This window comes from Pinus tabuliformis, chromosome 4_1, assembly GCF_031772625.1.
Source record: "Pinus tabuliformis cultivar Carrire ecotype Pingquan chromosome 4_1, CPIR1, whole genome shotgun sequence".
NCBI classification, from domain to species: Eukaryota; Viridiplantae; Streptophyta; class Pinopsida; order Pinales; family Pinaceae; genus Pinus; species Pinus tabuliformis.
This window is the reverse complement of record NC_142303.1, coordinates 353,141,400-353,159,596: the sequence shown is the minus strand read 5'-3', so window position 1 is coordinate 353,159,596 and position 18,197 is coordinate 353,141,400.

Genomic DNA, 18,197 nt, shown 5'->3' with positions numbered 1-18,197 from the left:
AATCACTACTGCAATCGCACACCAACAACTCACTCACTGCATAAACACAATGATTGAAATATGTTTCAACTCACTGCTGCTACAACTACAAACTGCTTCAAAAATTCTGCACTAGAGAAACATGCATCTTGTAGGCTCTTCTCCAATCTCTCTCACACAACACTCAAATAGAGAAGCAATCAACCGAATAGACTCAATGTCTTCCTCTATTTATCAAATTCATGAGATGATTAACTTAGTAAACGCTATAGGTTATGGAAGACTCAGAAAGTCCTTTCGCATGCTTCAAATTTGGTTTAGTAAGGCATCTTGACCAAATCAAACACTAATTCCACTATCCCTTTGATATATTGAAACTTGATCCACTTCCAGAGACACCATGTAATTTTCTAAACACACAGTCAAAATTTTCGATCAAGATATAACATAAAAACCAAATAAAACATTTGAGGAGCATGAGAAACATAGATAAAACTCATCTATAGGCTTAGTCTCTCCCATGACACACTGTGAAAGCATCCAGTTCCTTAGTCTCTCTCATGGCACACTGTGCCAACATTGAAAGGCCCTACAGTTGCTCCCACAAGCCTCTATGCCTACGTCCAAGGAAAATAACCTTTGTTTTCTCCCAATATGGACCAAATGTGGAAACACTCCTCATTGCCAAGATAATTGGGTCTAGTTGGCACCAAACCCATGTCTCAGAATTTTTTAATTCATCTTCATTTTCCTAGAAAGTCCAATCCAAAACTGCCACTTTTATCCAAACATAATACTCAACAACTGGGCCTAAAACTGAAGTAAAACATTTGTTCTTTAGTCTAGAACCTCTGTCACCTAATCCATCATCATCCTCTACTCTTGTACACTCCTCCAATCCTCTACAATAGTTCTACCACTAATTAATTGTAACGAACAAATCTAAGACATGATAGACCTATTTTTCCAACTTTAGGACCAAGACCAACACCTCCAGATCCTCAAGCAGCAACCTCAATCTCTCTGACACCTGTAGCAACATCTGTATCCTTTGTAGGATCATCCTCAAGTCTTGGAGCATCAACAAAATGCCATACAAATGCCTCCAACTTTGTTGAAAGAACCTCCAACATAAGCAGCCTCAAACCATCACATGAAGCAACAAACCAATGTCTCCAAGATAAGTAGAGACATATGTAGCACCAAGATATCAACACTCCAACTACCTATAGTAGCAACATCTCACACCATGAGAAGCTCACCATCCTCTTGCATCTTCAACATCTCCAACCAACACATCATGTCTAGAAACCATCTCCTTAACAACCACAACATCACCTCCACTAGGTCTAGTCATATGATGTTGACATCAATTCCAACTAACAATACCATCACCAATCACGCATCCATCACTCACGCATATGACCATCATCACCAAGAGCTTGTTGACATAAATTCCAACACCACAATGCCAACAAAATCCACCTTTGTAATTTATGGCACCCTGAACCCAACATGTGAGGCTAACTCTTCAATCAAAAATCTCTCCCACTTTTAGAGCAATGGAAAAGGGCCATGCAAACATGGAAGTACCATGCCAGTAATGTGATGCAAGAGAAGAGTGTTGGCTCTATCATACTCAACAGCATAACTAATGCATCCCAAAGAAGTATTCTTTGCAAGGTATACATGTAGAGTGAGGAAACTAACTGTCAACACCACGAGCCAATGTAATGCCAAGTCTGAACACAAAAACATGATCCCCTAAGCATGTAATGGATCTGAAATCAATACTCTTCCTGCTAAAGCGACACATTTTCCTACTACAATGATCCTCATTCCCAAATGCAAGAGACTAATACTCATGAACCATGATTGCTACTACCTTTGGACATGATACACAATTCATAACAATACGCAATGTTTCATTGATCAAATACATGGTTGTGACATATACACATGAATTGACATATGAATCCTCTATAAAACCTCCTATCAACAACCATGACTCTATGGATTCAAGTTTACATCATGCACCGAAATATGTGGGACTACATCAATGATATACATCATAGTACATGACTTGGACATCCATTGACACATACATAGTAAATGGAAATACATACTAGACACCATGGGTCCCTCCATGAGAAATGTGCCCAAAATATGACATAATGACAATACATTGCTTTTAAATTCGCACACAATGGTGCTCTCATCAATACATGCCCAATACATTAAATAACATGAGCACATGGAAAAAGTGAGCAATGAATATGCTCCATATGGAAACAACAATACAATGTGATACATGGAATATCCATAAAACACAAGGCCTCCATGAGCTATAACATAAGATTCCAAAATGCAACAATAAATAGGAACACTAGCAAAAACCTGTGCTAGTGCATGGGACCATCACCATTGCATCAACATATATCCTGCAGCAAGGTCACCATGCTCCACATAGGTACAACAATAAGATCATACAATAGAAACAACATGAAAATATATCGTAGAGAAGAAACAAATGTATCCACATCATCATTATTCCCATCAACCATCAACAATAATTCCTGGGCAGTACATCAATAAATAGCAGCAGTAACAATATCAATATGTGAAATCTCTCCATGAGTGCAACAACCGAGTAGCAACATCCATCTTACGAAGCCATCATAAGAAACAACAAATACTTATCCTCATCATAAGTAATAAATATATCATCAATAAGGCATAAGAATCAAATTGGTGAGCAACAACACAAGTATACTTTATATATGAGCAACAATCATCATAACTAAACAATCCAAATACATATCACGAGTAGCAGCATGATGCATCTAGAATAGTAAGCATGGTGAATAAAATGCATACTCTAGATGAACTAACTTGAAAACAACATCTAATCTCCATGGCCGCAACATATGCATGACCACATATAGAAAATATGATATAGAAGTAACATCATCATCGAAATAACACCTATGTCATGCAAGCATACCATATTGCAACAAAATCAATGCCAAATTCGGCATACACCATACAACCATACTATCTCATCCAACATGCAATGTGTGGCAGCAGCAACAAAAATATTCCTGAAACATAATGGCAACACATTCCAAAACCATTTGGAGGCACAAATGCTCCCCTTGAATGTGTGATCCCTCATCACACCTAGACAATGCACATAGAATAACTATATGACTACCATATCAAAAAACACATCATAACACTCCAACATGTAGCCGCTCCAAAAACCATTAGTAACAACATAGTTTATCCACTAATAAATAAATTGGAAGAAAATAGATCAGACATAAAAATACACTTCACCTCCCATAAGATAGGTTGATCCTATGGACCTGAATGTGCATGAGGATGAAATCAACTCATCATATACTACCACAAACTCCATAATACACTCCCAGTTAGGTTATGCACCTCTCATAATCTACAATCCTTAATAATTATGCATGAAATAACCATGGATTGCAGGAGGGAATTCTCTTCACTAGCTTAAGAGCTGAAGATCCTTCTTCTTCCACACAGTCTTGGGTTGCTTCCTTTCTTCCTTTATCTACTTCTTCTCTTCCTTCATTGGTTTTGTGCTAGATCCTCTTAATTTTTCTTCTTCTAATGTTCTTTCCTTGAGGAACATGGAAGCAAAAAATCTCTTGCCATATGGCCAAATCTATGGAAAATATAGAACTCCACATGGCTAAGAGGATGATCTCTTCTTCTGCTCATGTAAAATTTAAACCATGCATGAAATTTGTCTCTCCTCCAAGGATTAGACATGAAATCTATTTCCTTATGGCCAAACAATTAACATGAGTTACAATAACCATAAAAATCACAAGTATACCTATTGGCCATTCTCCTTGTCTACTGATATTGTTGGAAGTTCTAATAATATGGTCTATATGTTTTGCACCAACAATTTGTTGCAATATGCCCAAACGTATGACAGTTGTAGCATTATATCTCATGCATCAAAGTAATGAAAGGACTTTGCTTCCTTTGAGATATAATGGAGCTGCCATGATCATATCTACGAGCAAAGGATATTCTGAATGTAGATACTCCTTGAGATTTTCTTCTCCATTGCTATCTTTCCTTCTTGATTGGTTGCTCATTCTTTTGTTTGCTAACTAGCTATTGGATCTACTTCTTGTTTCCTTGGATCTCATTTTTTCTACTCGTGTTGTTTTCTAAAAGTTTCTTGGGTTCTTATTTAGTGTTCTTACTTGCATGCAAACTAGACTCACCCTTTTGAAATCCAAGACCATATTTATCCAATGGTGATCTTTGGATTTCAAGAAAATTATCCAAGGCCATGGTACTCTTCTCTATCTTGTGCTTCTTTCTCAATGAAACAATTTCAGCTTCTAATTTCTCAACCTCTTCTACCCTTACTTGATATTGTTTCCTCATTTCTTCCTCAACTCTTTCAAATTCTTCCATTTTAAATTTTAAGCTCACTATCTCTTCTTTGAGCTTGGCCTCCTTATCATCACAGATCTGCAACAATTTTTCTTGATCTTTGCATACAATTGTAAGTCTAGAAATATCAGCTCTAAGAATCTTAACATCATTCTCATCTTCACTATACATCAACATGATCTAAATCTGAATCATCAAAATTGTGAGTCAACAGAAAATCATTAATGTCTATACCTTTAGGTGTAAGATTTTCTTATATCTTCTCATCATCTGTTGTTTCAAGTGCACTAGAAGAACGAGACTCTTGTGGTTGAGATTATTCTTTTTGGAGGCTCTTCTTCTTATTTTGATTTTTGTTCTTCTTCTTCTTGCTCTTTTTGTCATTTTCAACATTTTTGCGGGTACCATCTCCAAATATGAATTCTAGCTTGTCCCACATCTCTTTGGCATGTTTCAAACCCACTATCCTCTTCATATCATCATTATGAATATTCTCATACATTAAATACCATGCTTGTGCATTCTGCTACAAAACTTCATCTAAAATTGGATCTTTTCCACAACCTTCACACACTACTTTCCAAATGTTAGATCCGCAAGATAAAATTTGAGATTTTACATTTTTGTGCCATACCTTATAATTTCTAGCAGTGAGGACAACCAATTTGAAAAAAAAAATCAATTTCTGCCAAAAAGCTCCTGATCTATTCTCCAACGATCAAGATGCAACCAAGATCCCCACTCTGATACAGATTGTTGGAAATATATTCACTACTCAAAGGTGGCCATGAATTAGTAGTGTGGCACTTTTAAACTTTTTCTAGCAATTACTTAATCTTTTATACCATTCGCAAACTGAATCACAAAACATAGATTGGAGAACCAAAAATAAAGCATGCAACCAAAAAAAAAATCAAAACATAAACACATGGGTTTCTGGTGGAAAACCAATCCCAGCAAAAAAATCCACCCTGCTGCTGCAGTGCTGCTCAATTATTTCATTAATCATCAAGCAAATTACACATGAATAAGATCAATCCAATGCGCCTTGAAGACTTTCTTCTTTCACAGTCTTTTGGTCCTTTCAGACAGGAACCTATTTCTCTCTCATATCTACGGACTACCATCTGCTGAAGGCCACCACGATTAGTTGATCCTTGGCCCACTTCGATGGGACTATCCAACTCTTATTGGATATAGAAAACTATTCCCTCGACTAAATCCACCAAGCCACTATCTACTCAAAGCCTCCATGCCTTGACTACCTCCATGCAAGCCTCCTTTCATCTATTTTCAAACTGAAATCTAAAAACTTTCTTAACATGAGCACTACAACAAAATAGCATCAAAGAAAAAATACACTTGCAGCAACAACTCCCATCCAGACTCCATACACAAATCTCCACCCAAGATGCAAAGCAATATCCTCAATCACTACTCTAATCACACACCAAAAACTCACTCATTGCATAAACATAATCTCTAAAATATCCTTCAACTCACTGCGGCTACAACTACAAAGTTCTTCATAAATTCTGCACTAAACAAACATGCACCTTGCAGGCTCTTCTCCAAGTTCTCACACACACCACTCAACTAGACAATTAATCAACCAAATAGACTCAATTTCATCCTATATTTAGCAAATTCCTGAGATGATTAACTCAGTAAATGTTACAGGTTATGGAAGAATCAACAACTCCTTTCACATTCTTCAGATTTGGTTTAGGAAGGCATCTTGACCAAATCAATCATTAATTCCACTACCCCTTTTATATATTCAAACTTGATTTGCTTCTCGGGACACCACGACCTTTTCTGACCACATACTCGAAATTTCTGATCAAGATATAACATAAAAACCAAATAAAACATTTGAGGAAGTGTGAGAAACATGGAGAAAACTCATCTATAGGATTAGTTGCTCCCATGACACACTGTGCAAGTGTCCAGGTCCTTAGTTTCTCTCATGAAATATTGTGCCAACGTCCATAGGCCCTACGTCACTACCACAACCCTCTATGTTTGCATCTAGGGAAGAGAACCTTCATTTTCTCCTAATCTAGACCAAGTTTCTAGACACTCCTCATTGTAAAGATAAATAGGTCTGGTCTACACAAAACCCATGTCTCAAAATTCTGAAATTCATTTCATTTTTCCAGAAAGTCCAATCCAAAACTACCACTTCTATCTAAACACAATACTCAAAAACTGAGCCTGAAACTAAGGAAAACATATGTTCTTAAGTCGAGAACCTCTCCCACCTAACCCATCATATTCCTCTACTCCTGTGCACTCCTCAAGGCCTCTACAATAGGTCTGCAACTAATAAATAGGCAAGGAACAAGTCTAAGACATGCTAGACCTATTCTTCCAACTTTAGGACCAAGACCAACACCTCCAGCTCCTCAAGAAGCAACCTCAATCTCTCTAACACCTGTATCATCATATCTATCCTCTGTAGCAGCATCCTTAAGTCTTGTAGCATCAACAAAATTCCATACAACTACCTCCAATGTAGGTGAAAGAACCTCCAACACAAGCATCCTCAAACCATCACATGAAGCAACAAACCAATGTCTCCAAGACAAGTAGAGACATATGCAACACCAAGATATCAACACGCCAACTACCTGTCGCAATAAAATCTCACACCATGAGAAGCTCACCATCCTCCTGTAGTGGCAACATATCCAACCAACACATCATGTGTAGAAACCATCTCCTTAGTACCCACAACATCACCTCTACTAGGTCTAGTCATAGGATGTTGACATCAATGCCAACTAACAAGACCATCACCAATGATGCATCCATCACCCATGGATATGACCAATATCACCAAGCTCTTATTGAAATCAATTCCAACACCATAATGGAAACACTAATGAGGCCTCTATTTTCTTCATTTTCGTAATATCTTCCTTCATTTTCCTCCTCACATGCAATGTGTGACCTTTCACCTTCCTTTTCTCCTAATTTCCATTATTTTCATAAATAAATTTCAAATTAATGCCTCATGCCTTTCCAAAGCCTTTTCCATTTTCTTTGACAATATCCCTTAAACATAATAAAGCAAATGAACACCCACACTAGGATGTTTTTCCCAACACTCAACCTGGAATACGTGTCCCATGACCTTGGTTACTATTTTGTCTTTATTAATTTTATTACATGGAATTTTGACCAAGGTTGTTACACTTTCATTCTCTCTTTTCCAACTCCAATTCTTCAAACTAAAAGCCCTTGTATTGCTTTTCAAATTCATTTTATTATTTTTTATTGTATCTTTGACTGTTCCTCATGGAACATTTTTGTGTGTCTCTTCTTATTCCTCATTGAATTTTCTGCATATTAATAATACTTTCAAGCAAGTAATCACCCCACCCCTCGGGAATTTGTGTCGCATAGCTCATCCCATTTTATTTTAGAAAAATGTTTACATTGCATACATAAATTTAAGCTAATTTGGTGCTATCACAAACCCCTCCCCCTTGGGGGAACAATGTCCTCCATTTTTTTATTCCATATACAACACCATAGCATGCTTAAAACCAAGTGCATACTATTTATGGAGCTTTATATACACAAATATACACATTATTTACAATTTATTCATATTTCCTTCAGCTGGAAAATAAAATATATGACAAACATGAGTTTTAGTTCAACCATCTTCTAATTGTCCTCTTTCCAGTCTTTGGAAGCTTGAATGTGTCTAGTCCAACTTGGATTGTTCTTTTCCTAGGAGCATTTCTTGCCTCCCATGTCTACAATTATAATCCTTGTGCTCCTTTTTTCTTTAGTGAAAAGTTCCTGGCTCATTTTTTTCTTAGGATCTGATTTCCAACCAACTATGCTAATGATGAAAAAAAAAAAAAATTCCCATCCTTCCCTTCTCTCCTTTCCAATCCCTTGAAAAATTTAGACATCCATTTCTGTGCAGCCACTCACCTTCCAAGTGTAGGCATCCCCTTGTCTTATTGGTAGTGCCTTGATAAATCCACTCCTTGGCAATGTTTCCTCACATCGGAAGGTCCCGAAACCAAGGTGTACCCCTACCAAAGAACCACCATACCGATGATAGCATGCTTATGGAAATCAATGGAAACTATTGGGTACTAGTGTAAATGGCCCTGTTCCTTAAGCCCTTTACTAACATATTTTTGCATGCATCAATTCCATTTACTGTTGTTGCCAATTCTCTTGCAGCCAGCTCCAACCACCTATATCGAGAAATTTCCATGCTTTCTAACATGAAAGAACATACATTTTCCATTAGATTCACAATAATAAATTATAATAAACTTCAATTATACCTCATTGTTAGCTCATCAATGAGGTGACATTTACAATTCCATTTGGGTCATGTCACAACAAGTCAAATTAGCTCCTTGATCAACTCATCATGTATAAGAATATCACATTCGGTTAGATCAAAACCCCACTATCATAAATCAAAACATGGAGTTAGATTCACAATATAGAAATTCAAAACTGAATGAAATACTTATATTTATCTTTACCTTGTTCTTTTCTTGTGTCTTAAAACACGCAGTATCAATTTCTAGCTAGTACGAATTCATTGGCATTTAAACGGACCTTTAACTATCAACCCGAAACTTGTCTAGTTGTTTCAAGGTTGTCCACGTTGTATGTGCAAAGAATAGTGTTGTGTAATCTAGTCTGTATAGCCATATTGAAAACTAAATGCATGAGACCACAAGAAACAATTAGGATTTCTGAAAATAATGCTTTACACACCACTTCATAAATTTACAACAATCAAAATTTTTATTCAAGATAATCAAAACATTAGAACTTCTAAAAAGAACTCTGTTAAACACACATTGTTGCCTAGGAACGAAAGCTACGAAAAAGAAACAACACACTCGACTTGAACAAAATCTGCTGAAGAAAATATCACGCCTTGCTCTTAGCAATTCGTTATTAATTATAAGAAGTAACAGAGTAAATAATGCTTCAGGAAATCAACTATCAAAGATCTAATGTGAATAGTATTTATGACTGTAGCAACTATTTTTGTAATGATCAATTCAGTAATGATCAATCAATTCTGGAAGGAAATCGAATAATTGTAGAACAAAGAAACAAATGTTGAAATGTAAATTTAATGTTACAAAGAGGGAAGTAGACACTCCATTATTGGGCCCACAATCACTGGAATTCAACGACCTTAGAGATAAATCAGTGCCAGAATTAAAACCAAACCATGTAAATATCGATTATATTAATCAATGGCAATATTACAATGTCTGTAAAAACGTCAGGGCATAAGCATGAAAAATAACAGTAAAAAGTCCTCCTTTCGCGAGGCTTTATTCATTGTTTTTATAATTACAAACAAGTATATCATTAAAAGTAAAAGAGAAATCCTGAGAATCTAAATATTCTCAGGATGCTAAATTTGAGTTACAAAATCTCTTAAGTTCACTCAGATTATGTGGCAACAATGTCACTCACATCTAGCCTTCCCATGATAATCATTAATCCTTACTTATCCATGTCACAACCAGCTCGAGCATTTTCGTGTAATTCACCCTTATCCAACTAGCTAGGGAACACCATCCACTCATCGACATCTTGTCAGTTATCATTTCAAATTGTAAATGTAACTCATCTTATCATGGTCAAATCAATTCATTAAGAGAATAAAATGGTTAACTAGTTTATTAACTATTTTTTAAATCTCTCAACACACAAATTTCTATGTTATATTCATAAAATTCTAAGAAAACTAATGAAAGGATAAGGAAACAGAGTATGAAAATTTGTCCATTTTGGAGCCCAACATCTCCCTCTTGCTTACCTATTTGCATGACCTCTTGCAAACAAATGATTAACATGAAGAGCAGTTAAAGGGTAACTTGGGTGATATTCCTCTCCATAATGTTAGAAACCATTCCTTCTTTACACTTCCTGGAGGGTGTTGGGCCTCTGTTTTGCCTTGCTTTATATCACCTTTTACTCAAAATCACTCATGATTTTGTTTAGCTTGACTAGTCATTGTCATAGTTTTGTGCATTCTCAGAGATAATAAGTAAGTATTTGTTATTCTTTTGCTTTAATGAGATTTAAACATTAAAGGCATATTTAATAATAGTTTGTGTTTGCAGGTTTACAAAGTTGGTTATATGCCTATTTTGATAGAGGTGAAGTTCCTAGACCACACATTCTTGCACTAGTACCAATAGGATTCCTGCAGAACACATTCCTACACTAGCATTGCAAATTAATAACTCTGCTTAAAATTTGCATAATTTCTAAATGGCCAAGTTTGACCTCTGTTTTTATGCAAATGGAAGTGAATTATGGAAATATGAGGAAATGGGTTTTTCACAAATATAACCAATTACCCATAACCAAAACCGTTTCCTAAGATTCAAAGTATTCCAAATGTTACGAATAAGTGTTTGAAGCACTTTTATAAAAAAACACTGTTTTTTCCAGAATTCTAGAAAACACGCTCAACAAGTTTCCAGACTGCCAACTTCCTCCTCGGTTTTTATGCATATGAAGGTAAATAAAGAAATTTTGTGACATGGGTTTTTTACCCAGTATAGTAATTTGAGTAAATCACAGGCCATTTTCCAAAATACGTAATGGTTGAGGATATATGAAGGGTGCTCAGGAGGTAGTTTGTTAAAATTACCAAATTTTCTAGATTTCTAGAAAAATCCCAGAATTGGAAAATTCGTATTAAATATTCATTCTTTTAGTAAGGGAATGGTTGTACTGTTATACTATGTAATTAGAATTGGTTAGGATTCAATCCCCAAATTCCATGCAAAGGAACAAATTGTTTTAATCATTATGAAAGATTATAAAAGGAGGAATGATGCACGTAGAAAGGAGGACGGTGGAGGAGCGATGCTACAACAGTGTTGTTGTAACTTTGTTTTGCTGGTATCGCCCAAATCTAGGCTGGACTCTGTAATTCATCATGTATTTGCCAATGTGATTTAATAAGAAAGGGAGCTTAGCCTTATGTTCATAAATTGTGTTTTCCTTATGTTTCACAGCTGATGAATTGATATAGTTCTGAGCAGTGTTTCTACTTGAAAGGGAAATGCGCTAGTTGGCTAGGGCCCAGCCAACCCAACACATTCTCCCTATTTTCTGTTCTTGTAATTTATGTTTTAAATTTCCAAGTGTGATTTAATTTACAACATGTGAATTCATGTTTGAGTGAAAGCAGATCTGCAGCGTGAAGTAGTTAAACTTCCTTTCCCTGCATCTGATTTTGGATTGGTTTTCCCCACCTAGTCCAAGAAGGAGAAATTACCTGCACTAGTGCATGTTGGTGTGCTATTCACTTTCTACATGTTTTTTTCGGTTTTCCCCGCCTGGTTCGAGTAGGAGAAGTTACCTGCACCAGTGCACGTTGGTGTGCTATTCACTTTCTACACGTTTTGTTTGGTTTTCCCCACCTGGTTCAAGCAGGAGAAATTACCTGCACCAGTGCACATTGGTGTGATATTCACTTTCTGCACGTTTTGTTTGGATTGATTTTCCCTGCCTGGTCCAAGTAGGAGAAATTACCTGCACCAGTGCACGTTGGTGTGCTATTCACTTTCTGCAAGTTTGTTTGATTTGGTTTTCCCGCTGGTTTAAAATAGAAGAACTAAACCTGCACTAGTGCAAGATTGTGTGATACAGCAAGCCTTTTTAGTTTACTTCTAATAGCTTTCTTGCTTTCACTAATATTTCATGACAGGATAAATTATAAAGATTGTTTCTCTATTTTTGTACTTTGATAAACTCAGAAACATTCATCTTTTTGGTATGCAATTTGGCTTCATAACACTTGCAGTAATTAAGCACTGATTCCAAGAATTAAATGTTAAAGTGTAAGAAGCTCTGATCTGGTACAAGAACCAGTTTCTTGTTACTGGATCTGAGTGCTTTGGACTTGAGAAAGTTCAAGCCCTTGCACGAAAAAAAAATGCTTTTAGTACAGACATCATTTTACACCCTCTGCATAAATCATTGTTCCTGCACTAGTGCAAGATAGATTCTTGCAAGAAGGAAATCTTTACATAAGCAGGTTTGAAGGGCCCATCTGTAGAAGATTGCTAAAGTGTCTCTGCTAAAGAAAAACACACTGAGTAGTTAATCAATAGTCAGCTAGAATGATTGCTCCTTTATTTCTAAATCTCCTTTGCAAATGCATTCTTTCTTGTTCGAGCACTAGATTACTTTGATGATTCAGTTATCTTTTACTCTTTGGATTCTGCAAGATTTTCTTTAAAGTAGGAATTTCTATCAGGAAAATTCATACCATCTCTAGCATTGCTTGTGCTTCATCTCTAAGTTTACGAATCCCTTGGGTTGACAATTAAATGTGAAGGAGTTTGCTTAAGTGCAATTGTTGCACCCAAGAGAGGGTGACATACTTACCTGATTCAGTCAATTCATACTCAACCTTATAGTAGTTTTGAGGGCACCAAATTATTGGATACCTGTATCTACATCCTATCCAATTAGGGCCCTCCTCTAATATGATATGGGTGTAATCCTTTGGCCTATTCATTGCAGCTTCGAAATTTCAATGATTGAAGGCCTTCCAATTTTTTATTTCCACGGATGAGGCCTTCCACCTCTATTTGTCATCCTAAAGAGCCTGAGGCTTAATATATAATAAATATTGTAACCTTGACCTCAGTAAATCATTATGAATGGGTGCTAAAGCTTTGAAAACTCTAGTTTTCTTCATGAATATCTTGTGATGAATGAACACGCATAAAGGACCTCGTGGTTCCCCTCTAACCCAGAGGTCGAGGTGTTATGAAACCAGCTCAAGAAAAGATAGAAAAGAAAGATCAACGCCTTAGAATTCAGCCTCTTCGAGGGGGCAACCTCCTTTACATTACATAAATGAACAATTCTTGGATGATACAAATGACAAAACCTCCTTTCTATATATAGGAGTCTAAGGAGTCACAATATAATCCAGCCAACCTAACAATAATAATATAAAGCCACAAAAAATAACAATAGAGGGATTCTAAGGGGCACAGAAATAACAATATGGGGGTAATAGGGGCACAACAATATAAATAAGGGGTATAACTACAATAGTAATGGGGTAATCACTAGTATTATAGGGACCCAACATGCCCCTCTCCTTCAAAAAAGTGTTGTCCTCAACGCTTGAACAGTTCTGGATACTTCTGCATAAAATTCTCATCCTCCCATGTGGAATATTCAACGGATAAGTTCTTCCACTTGATAAGATACTCTGAAATTGATCGATTTCGTAGCTGTCGAGTTCTTGTTTCTGTGACTGCTTCCGGTTCCAATATAATTTTTCCTTCCTCGTCAAGTTCTGGCAATATTGTTTGAACTGGGAGCTTGTCGCCTATAAACTTCTTTAAACATGAAACATGGAAAACTGGGTGCAATCGAGAAGCTGCAGGAAGCTCCAATTTGTATGCCATAGTACCAATCTTTTCCAACACCTTGTACGGACCATAATACTTTGGTGATAATTTATTATCCTTCTTAGCTCTCTTTAGGGACATTTGCTTATATGGTTGTAGCCGTAGGAATACCCAATCACCTACATCAAAACTTCTTTGACTGCGATGTTGATCTGCCTGTTGTTTCATTTTATTTTGTGCCAACATGAGGTTATCCTTTAAGAGTTGGAGGACTTGTTGTTGATGTTCGATGTGATGTTCCACTGCCTGAACCTTAGAATTTTCTCTTAAATATGATGTGATTGATGGTGGTTGGTACCCATAAAGTGCCATAAATGGGGTCATTTTTGTTGCTGTATGGAAGGAAGTGTTATACCACCATTCAGCCAGAGGCAACCATTTGACCCATTTTGTCTGTTTATCAGATACAAAGCAACGAAGATATCCTTCCAAACATTTGTTTACTATCTCAGTTTGCCCATCAGATTGAGGATGATAAGATGAGCTATGAGCTAACTGAGTACCAAGACAAGAAAATAATTCTGTCCAAAAATTTCCAGTGAAAATGGGATCTATGTCACTTACAATAATCTTTGGATTTCCATGTAGCTTTTGAATTGTTTCCATAAATGCAGTAGAAACTGTACTGGATTTAAATGGATGTGATAATGCACAAAAGTGTGCATACTTGGTAAGTCTATCAACTACCACAATGATGACACTCTTTCCCTCAGACTTGGGTAAACCTGTGATAAAATCCATTGAAACCTCCTCCCAACGTTGGCTTGGAATGGATAAAGGTTGTAATAGACCCGGTGTCTTAATTGTTTCAACTTTATTTTGTTGGCAAACCAAACATTCCGCAGCAAACTTTTGAATATCCGATTTAAGGCCATCCCAAAAAAATTCCTTCTTAACCCTGTGGTAAGTTTTTAAAAATCTTGAGTGCCCTCCTAAGGGAGAAGTGTGCAATTCCATAAGAATCTTTTGTTTTAGCTGGGAATTCTTATAGAGGTATAAGCGATCTGTGTACCATAGCGAATCATTTTGCCAGCTAAATGTATCAGAAGTACTGGAATCTTGTTGTAGCTTTCGAATAAGTGCCCACACTTCTTCGTCATTCTTCCATTCCTCCTTTCCTTTGTTTATCCAATCTGGTTGGATAATAGAAATGGCACACAACAATGCTTCCATATCCTCATCCTTTCTTGAGAGTGCATCTACCACCACATTTTGCTTCCCTTTTTTGTAGATGATTTCAAAGTCATAACCCAAAATCTTTGTGACCCACTTTTGTTGCTCTTCAGAGGATAATCTTTGTTCTAAAAAGTATTTAAGGCTATCATGATCCATTTTTACCTTGAAGTGTCTTCCCATTAGGTAGGGTCGTCATTTCTTAAGTGCATGGAGTATTGCCAACATTTCCTTCTCATAAATAGCTTTGCTTAAAAACTTTCCCTTGATTGGACGACTTTCAAAAGCAATGGGTCTTTCATCTTGCATTAGAACAGCACCAATTCCATTTCCTGAAGCATCACATTCCACAATAAAGGTTTTTGTGAAGTCCGGTGTAGCTAAGACCGGTGCTTGGCACATTGCCTCTTTAAGATGTTTAAAGGCCTTTGTTGCTTCCGGAGTCCATGAAAATGAATCTTTCTTCAATAATGTTGTTAGAGGTGCTGCTATTCTCCCATAATTCTTAATGAACTTGCGATAATACCCTGTCAACCCAAGAAATCCTCGCAGATGCTTTATGGATGTGGGGATTTTCCATTCCTTAATGGCTTTAATTTTGCTAGGGTCTACCTTAACTCCTTCATGAGATACAATATGACCCAAATATTCCACCTCCTAGACTCCAAAGAAACATTTGGATCTTTTTGCATATAATTGTTTCTCCTCCAATAGTTGTAGCACCTTGTCAACATGTTCAACATGATCCTTCCAAGACTTGTTGTAGATTAGTATATCATCAAAAAATACCAACACAAATTTTCTAAGGAATGGTTTGAAAATTGAATTCATCAAACCTTGAAATGTTGAAGGTGCATTGGTAAGGACAAAAGGCATGACCAAAAATTCATAATGACCCTCATGAGTTCTAAATGCCGTTTTCGGAATGTCTTCAATCTTCATTATTATTTGATGATATCCCGAACGAAGATCCAACTTGGTGAGTAAATTGATCCATGTAATTCATCCAGTTATTCATCAATGACAGGAATGGGGAACTTATCTTTAATAGTGAGCTAGTTGAGCTCCCTATAATCTGGACACATGCGCAATGATCCGTCCTTCTTGTGCACCAATACTACTGGAGCTGAGAAAGAACTTTGACTCGGTTGAATTATACAAGCCTCTAGCATTTCTGCAACCATATGTTCAATTTTACTTTTTTGGACATATGGATATCTATACGGCCTGATGTTTGGAGGAACACTTCCTAGAATCAGATGAATAGCATGATCATGATCACGCATAGGTGGGAGACCTTTGGGAGTATCAAGCCCAAGCTCTTTGCACGAATCCCTTGGGTTGACAATTAAGTGTTAAGGAGTTTGCTTAAGTGCAATTGTTGCACCCAAGAGAGGGTGACATACTTACCTGCTTCAGTCAATTCATACTCAACCTTATAGTAGTTTTGAGGGTACCAAATTATTGGATACCTGTATCTACATCCTATCCAATTAGGGCCCTCCTCTAATACGATATGGGTGTAATCCTTTGGCCTATCCATTGCAGCTTCAAAATTTCAATGATTGAAGGCCTTCCAATTTTTTATTTCCACGGATGAGGCCTTCCACCTCTATTTGTCATCCTAAAGAGCCTGAGGCTTAATATATAATAAATATTGTAACCTTGACCTCAGTAAATCATTATGAATGGGTGCTAAAGCTTTGAAAACTCTAATTTTCTTCATGAATATCTTGTGATGAATGAACACGCATAAAGGACCTCGTGGTTCCCCTCTAACCCAGAGGTCGAGGCCAAGTTCTCGTCTGTGGAACACGTTGTAAGATTTTTCCAATTTAATTTGATTTTTGGAAAATGATATGAAAGCTTGAAATTGTCCTATGAAAGGGGTAGGCTTCTCATATCTTTTATCTTCCAGAAAGAAATTATGCATATATAGTTCACAAAAGAAATATTGTTTGTTATCATCTTGTTTATTAAAGAGTCAATGAACTCTGAAGCATTATTAAATTCATACAGTTGCATGTTATACATGAAAACGACCTCCTCATCAGCTTAGAGGAGAAACACATATTTCTTGAAGACTAGACCAAAAGCACAAACTTATTTTCGATGGTAGCGCACCCTAGAAATAGGAAAGAAGAGTTATAACGCTCTCCATGTATCAGGAAAGGGCGTTAGTCTCTAGGTTAAGTCACTATTTTTCCTAGAGGGTAGCGTCACTCAAAATTTGTCACATTTTGGAGGTCAAAGTTTAGGTTGATTGACTGAAACAATGCTTTTCATCAAATGTTAGCCCTAAATCAGGAAACATCTACCTCCAACCTAACTAAGGACATTCCTATTCCTAATAGAGTCTCATGAAAAGGGACAAAGCAATAAAGCGAGGAAACATCCTAGCTTTTGCCTCAATGGAAATCATGAGAGAAATGGAAAGAATGAGCATTTGAACATCTATATTTTGGATGCTTGGTCATTGTGAAGGACGTCGAATGGTTGCCAAATGATTGTTGAAACATTGTATGATATATAGTTCATATGCCACCAAGAGGTTGAGAGAGAGAGAGAAAGGAGCTAGAGGATGACTAGAGGAAGCTTGATCTAGCCAAGATGGTTGTAATCATTCTTCTTCAAACTAATAATATAGATCTACTGCTATGTTTTCTACTTGATGGTGTTGATGTCGTGTTTATTTACATGTTGATTAAATACCATAACTTATAAGTAGCTTATATACATGTTGTTTCATATATTTAGGTATTAATGTTTTAATTATTAGACTTTATGTGCAGGTGTTGATCTGGGAGCTGGTAGAGGGGTCTTCCTACATTGGGTTCTCCACCAGGGCTACACCAAATAATGAATTAATCTCTCTTCTTCCACTTTCTTAATCATGAAATGATATAGATATGTATATTCTTCTTTCTGAAAATTGCAGTTAATCTGAAGTGGTTTGCATTGGATCCTGGGAAGATCCTTGAGGGTATTCCAATGATAACCACCTGTGCATTAATCCCTATAGAAAGATTCTGACTCATTAAAATTTGATTAAGAATTATTGATTTTTCTTCATCTGAATAATTAAAATTTATGAAGATATATTGAGTTTGTCTTCATTTGACTCATTAAAAT